Source organism: Rhinatrema bivittatum, chromosome 1, assembly GCF_901001135.1.
Source record: "Rhinatrema bivittatum chromosome 1, aRhiBiv1.1, whole genome shotgun sequence".
Taxonomy (NCBI): domain Eukaryota; kingdom Metazoa; phylum Chordata; class Amphibia; order Gymnophiona; family Rhinatrematidae; genus Rhinatrema; species Rhinatrema bivittatum.
The window spans coordinates 565785915-565792689 of NC_042615.1; the positions used below are offsets into that span (position 1 = coordinate 565785915).

A 6775-nucleotide genomic window follows, 5' to 3' on the forward strand; every position below is an offset into this window, starting at 1 on the left:
TAGTACCTTCCCCTATTAAAATGACCTTATTTGCATGCAGTTTGCATGAATGAATTTCATTTTCATTTTTTTCATTTATTAAAATTTAATAATCGCTTAACACAAATAGGTCTAAGCGATTTACAATTACAACACTCATAAAAAACATAAATATCATAAAATATACATAAAAAAGACAATAAAATAAACAAAATGTATAAGCCACACATATAAAAGGAAATCAGAAAGGAAACATCTTCTGAAATCATTAAGAGAAGGCTTGCTTAAGCAAAAAGCTTTTTACATAAGAACATGCCATACTGGGTCAGACCAAGGGTCCATCAAGCCCAGCATCCTGTTTCCAACAGTGGCCAATCCAGAAAATTGGCACATTTGCATTCTCACCATGCTCCAGATGACTTGTCAAATATATCTGTAGAAATTAGTGTTCCAACTGAAGAGCTGTTTGAGGAAACTGTGTATGGGCTCAAGTTAAGAAGAAAGAAAGCTTTTTCTTTGGACTTGCACACTTAAAGGCCTTGATGAGAATTGAGCTCACAACCCCTGGTTTACAAGACCAGTGCTCTAACCACTGAGCTACAGAGCCTGATAGAAAGAAGTCTAAATTTCTTAAGGCAGTCTTCTGGTCGAAGCTCCATAGGTAATGAGTTCCAAAGGGTTGGTGCAGCAACTGAAAAAGCTGATTCCCTTGTAGCAGTGAAGCAGGCATGGCGAGCAGATGGAACATCAAGGAGACCTCGTTGAGATGATGTAAGTTCTCGCAAAAGTTTGTAAATTTTTAGTAAAGCATTAGATCATGAACAAGAATGAATACTTAACAGCTTAAATATGGTCATGCAAATTTTAAGTCTTTCATGAACAGGAGAGATATGATCAGAACGTTTGACACTTATGATCAATCTAGCAGTAGAGTTGAGAAGAAGTTGTAAAGGATATAATGAGTTAGATGGAAGTCCGAATAACAGACTGTTACAAAAATCAATGTGGGGAAAGATAATTGCGCGAACAATGAGAAGAAAATCATGGTAGTGTAGTAAATGACATAAGCCAGACAGAAGACGCAGTTTAAAGAAACAACTTTTGATTGTGAATTTGATATGGGGTCGAAAAGAAAGAGCTGAGTAGATCCATATGCCTAAACTTTTTATAGGGGAGTTGATCGAGAAGGTAGTATTTTCGAAAGATATAGAATCAAGCGAAGGATTGGAGTAAGGCCAGTGTATTAACAGAAATTCATTTTTGGAAATATTTAAAGAAAGTTTGTTTTGGTGGAGCCATTATTTGATAGATGACAGACAAAGGTGAAGGTGTTCAAGAGTTTTGTCCCATGTGGGTTGTAAACCAATGTAAAATTGGATGTTGTCTGCATACATTTTATATCCATCAGTGACAGTAGCAAACAGTTTGGTGATTGGTGCTAGATATAGATTAAATAATACTGCAGACAAGGCTGAACCATGTGGGACACCAGATTTTAGTTGGTGGAATATGGAAAGTTGATTGTTGTATTTGACCTGTTGCATCCGATTGTGCAGGTAGGAATAAAAACATTTTAGCATGTTTCCAGATAAGCCACATACATGTAATCGAAAGCTGAGAATTTCATGGTCGACAGTGTCGAATGCCGAAGAGATATCTAACGAGGCAAGTAGGAAATGTTGACCAAAATCAAGGCCACGTCTGATGGAATCTATGAAAGAACCTAATAATAATTCGGTGCTCATGGAGTGTCTGAAACCAAATTGATGAGGATCAAGAATATTATTATTTTCTATGAAAGCCATAAGTTGATGGAGCATGACAGATTCAATGATTTTAGATAGGAAAGGCAAAGATGAAATAGGTCGGTAATTAGAGAGATCAGATGAATCTAAATTCAATTTCTTTAAAAGAGATTTGATAACTACTTTTTTAAGACTGTCAGGAACACAACCAGATTGAATGGATTTATTAATGATAGTGGTTAATAAAGGGGCAATGGAGTCCTTACAGGCTTTGAAGAGTGCTATAGAAACATTGGTAGAGGGACAAACAACATTATTCATGGATGAAATGATATTGGCAATCTCAAGATGAATCACAAAACCAGGGAGCAACCTAGGCAAAGGTTAAGCTAATGTTTTCCAGTTTTAAGGGAGAAATATTCCAAGAAAGATTTTCAGAAGTTGAAGTGCAAGACTTAGCTTCATTAGTTAAATTTCTGGCAAACTGAAATAAAGTATGAGTGTTGTTACTTAGTGTCTTGATTATGGCCAAGTAGAAGTTTTTCTTCACTTCAAGAGTCTCTGCTTGATACTTGGTAAGAAAAGATCTGAAGTTGGAAGCAGTTGAAGGCGAGGATGACTTGTGCCATAAACGTTCAATTTTCCTAAGAGATGTACAAAGAGAAATTATAGATGGAGTAAGCCAGGGGTGAGTTTGTTTTTTGGTAGAAGAGACAAGTCTAAGTGGTGCCATGTTATTAAGTACAGAAGAAACAGAATTAAGCCAGCCAGAGGTAATGTCATCAAGGTCATTAATCTCATTTAAGACAAAGAATCTAAAACAGACATTAAATTATCAGAAAATTTGGAACTATCAATAAAACTTCAGTGGAATTTGGAGGTAGGAGCTTTGGAGTCACAAAGTTCTTGGGTAGCGATATAAGAAAACTAATGAAAAAAATGATCAGACCACATGGCACCTCAGTGATCAAAAGTGTGTCTGAGGGGAGTTGAGTACAAGAATTATTCACAAAAATAAGATCATGTGTGTGTCCCAGATGATGTGTAGGGATGTTAACCAAGTGAGACCAGCCTAATGATGATAGAATTTTGAGAAATAGCGCGCAGTTACTAGATTGAAATGTAGCGTTGAAAGGCAAGTTAAAATCACCGAGAATAATCATGTTATTCAAGTTAACTTTAGCGAGAAGTAATTGTTCAAAAAAGGGAGATAGGTTAGCTTGTAGTAATTTAGGAGGACAATAAGTAAGGTAAACAGAAAAACCTGAGGTTTACATAAGTATTAATTCAAAAGAAGAATTACAACTGAGGTCTTCAAATTTGGATTCCAAAATTCCTTATAAATGATTAGTAGACCCCCACTTCTACCTTTCGAATGTGGCTGGGAGTGAAAGGAGTAAGTGGGAGGCCAAATTTGATTGAGAGTGACAAGATCTGAAGCAAGAAGCCAACTTTCTGTTACACATAAAAAAAAATCAGGTTTTCTGTTTGTAAAAAGTCATAAACAAGCTGAAATTTCTTTCTAATTGATTGAATATTAATCAGCAAAGTGCAAATGCATGCAAAGAAGGTCATTACTAGACAATTTGTTGCAAATGTTTTATTATGGCCAACTGAGAAAGTGGTCAGCTGCGATAAAATAATACCACCTCTTTGAAATTTGGGACATGTGAGGTGGAAACCCTGGGGCCCTAACACAGGTCCTGAGGCTTCCACCTCACATTTAAAGTGCCTGCCCCCCAAAAAAACACATGGATCAAAAAAAGGTTGAGTGGGGGCCAGGGTTGAACCCTGGCTCAACCTGGGGGTTGCCACTTGAGGTGTCCCAGACTGCCCAAAAGAAGAAATAGCCAAATGTGCCCATGCAGTGACAGCCTTGGACCCCTCCCCCCTAAGGTACAATAAAAGACAACCCGCCCCCCCAAAGGTTAGACTCATTGAAGTTCAGAGGTCTCACAAATGCCCCTCTCCCAAAGTTAAAATATAAGCACTGGGGGGTTGAGTGCCCCCCAGAAGCCACCAAAGTGCTCTAAAATAAAATATAAGGTGTTCCAGGCCCCTCCAATACCCCCTTCTATCCCATCCAAAGAGCATAACAAATGTCTTCCAAGCTGCCCCCTTGCACCCCTCCACCCCCCCCCACCCCCCAAGCACCCTCAATCTCACTTCTGTACTCCCTGAACCTTGAAAATCCTGAACAGGTCCCTCAGTGGAGCTGGGGAGGCACCTGGCCCAGTCAGCGCCATTTTTCATGTGATGGGGCAAGGTCTAGGGATTGGACACAGCTCATGTGGAGGATGGGACCACCATCGAGTTAAACGGTCCCTTGCCATGTTTTTTTGGCCCCCAGTGTTTGGCTATGAGACATGACGAATGCCATAAATCTGCAATATTTTTTCAGGAGAGGGACCCCAGTTTTGCGGCAAAATCCCCCAGCCTAAGTTATCCAGCTAACCTCTGATTGTACCTTTATCTAAAGATAGCCAGATAAACTTATCTTTAATATAGTAGCCATCTGTTTTCAGCTGTCACCACTGTGTATCCCTTCACAATTAGTTGGAGAAGTTTATTCAGCTAACTTTTCAAGCCAGCCAATAACTGAATATTACCTCCTTGTTCCAGCTATCTCGTGGCCCCTATTTGACTGTTTACATCCTTGATGTTTTGGGCTTTTTCTTAGTCTTGTTCATTTGATTTATCCTGGAGTCAAGTATGGTTTTCTTTAGGGTCTAAATACTGGACCCTGAAACTGTAATTTCCAGGATTACTGTTCAATACTGACATCATAGAACATTGTACTTAATACTTGAAACATCTTCCCAGTGGAGGTGGGATAAGCATGGAGGATTTTTAATTGTGAAGTAATGAAGAGAAAGCCAGCTACAGCCAGAAACCTCAGTTCTATGGCATTGCAACAGGAAGTAAACTAGACAGGCTAGCTGGGCCTTACATTCTACTGTCATATTTTAATATTTCTCTGTATGTAACAGATAATGCAGAAACGGCCAGAAAATTCCACTTCCACCCTGCATTTTCTATCCACTCAATGGAATTCTTCCTTTCTTTCCCATCTCATGTTACTTCATTCTTCAATCCACCCCCATCCTGCCCTCTTTTCTTCTCTACTTCCAGCCTTCCCGCCACAGTCTTTTCATTCCTTTACATTGCAAGAAATCTGGGATCCCGACATTGCACAACTTACCACTGGTAAACAGAAGTATGTGGCACAAAGGAAGGGTAAAATGGGGATGGACATAAGAACTCTCTATTGGCCATGGTGCGACCACGCCTTGAGTATTGTATGTACTTCTGGTTACCCTGTTTCAAGAAAGACATAGCAGAACTAGAGGAGGGTAACAAAAAGGGGATGGAGAATCTCTCCTATGATGAGAGGCTGTACAGGCTAGGGTTCTTCAGCTTGGAAAAGAGATGGCTGAGAGGGGACAGGACAGAAGTTTATAAAATCACACGTGGAGTGTATTGGATAAATAAAGGATGACTATTTACCCTTTCAAATAATACTAGAGCAAGGATATGCTCCATGGAGCTACTAACCAGTAGATTCAAAACAAATCGTAGAAAATACTTTTTTCACTCAGTTCACTATCAAGCTGTGGAATCTGTGATCAAGGTGACTAAAATAGCTGGGTGTAAAAGAGGTTTGGAAAGTTTCTGGAGGAAAAGTCCATAACACATTAGCTAGATAGACTAAAGAAAGCTATTTCTATCTCTTGGAGTGACTATCAGGAATTAGATCTATTATGGGATCAGACAGGATGCTGGGCTCGATGGATCTTGGTCTAACCCAGCATGGCAATTCTTAGGGCCCTCAATCATGTCTCCATGGTAGCTGTACATTACCAGCTTTGCTATGTGTCTTGATCTTGTTCCTGTTAGTGGAATCTCTGTTGCGGGGAATGGCAGAGCAGCAGCCTCTCTGCTGAAGTTTAAGGCCTCTTTTAGTCCGGTTGAGTGATTGCTACCTCTACCTCCAGCTCAACAGAGATGACTATGAGAAATGGAGTGGAAGACATGGGGCTGGAGTAGAGATCGCCATATCTGGGTCTAAGGGGAAAAAGGAGTTAGAGGGCTCCTTGGCTATACCATCTATGGATCTTGGACCAGATATTTCACATACCATTAGACTGCTGTTGGTTAAACTAGTTGTTGTCACAATGGAATCTGTTCAGACTGATTTAGCTGATTCAGCGCAGTTGATTTCTTCTATGGATACTTTAATAGCAAATATGAATTCTCATTCAGAAGTACAAGACTCTAGTTTGGTAAAACCAGAGGGAAGACATTAAGTATAATCAACAAATGTCAACTCAAGTAATTCAGCTCCCAAATAAAAAATATAGTGCATCGGAAATTAGAGAATCTGGAAAACCTGACTAGAGCTTTGAATTTGTAGATTCCCAATTATTCCGATGATGTCTCTAGCTGAATTGTTTAAGCAATAGCTTTCTGTAAATCTGGGAGTTTCTGGAGAGCGAGTCCTGCCAATTAAGTAAAATATTCTATTTACTATCTGGAAAGAGGAAAGGAAATCAAATTGGGAATGGCCAAGAGGGAGGGCTCTATCTGCTGACAGTTTGATGGGACTCTTGGAAGGATTGAAAGAAGAGGGAATGTTCAAATGGGCTACTTTACAAGTGACTATTTTATTCCCTCCAAGACAGGGCCTCCATCTTGCACTTGCCTTTCAGAAAGCAACAATCATTGTTTTATGGCCAGAAATTATGGGTATTTTCTGACAATCATGGCTCACTCAAATACATAGTTCAACAAATATAAGTGCAAAAATAGTCTTTTCTGGTCACAACTTCCATATAATGTTTTTATTCATCAATACGGCAACTCCTTCATAGTAATCACAAGTTTGTATAGCAGTCCCCCGACACGGACCGTGTTTTGCCCGTCCGGCTGCTTCGGGGGGGGGGGGGGGCAATTTTTTGGCAACAAGACCATCTTAGTAAATCCAAATTTTTTGGTACAGGAGCGCCCTTTACCAAAAAAAAAAAATTTGGATTTACTAACTAAGATGGTCT

General features: G+C 39.5%; 1 non-coding gene across 1 annotated transcript; it reads right to left on the minus strand.

The window, feature by feature from the left end:
• Nucleotides 1–513: 513 nt before the first annotated feature.
• TRNAT-UGU lies at nucleotides 514–586 on the minus strand. Its single transcript has one exon. It is a non-coding gene; the product is annotated as a tRNA-Thr (tRNA).
• Nucleotides 587–6775: the final 6189 nt, after the last annotated feature.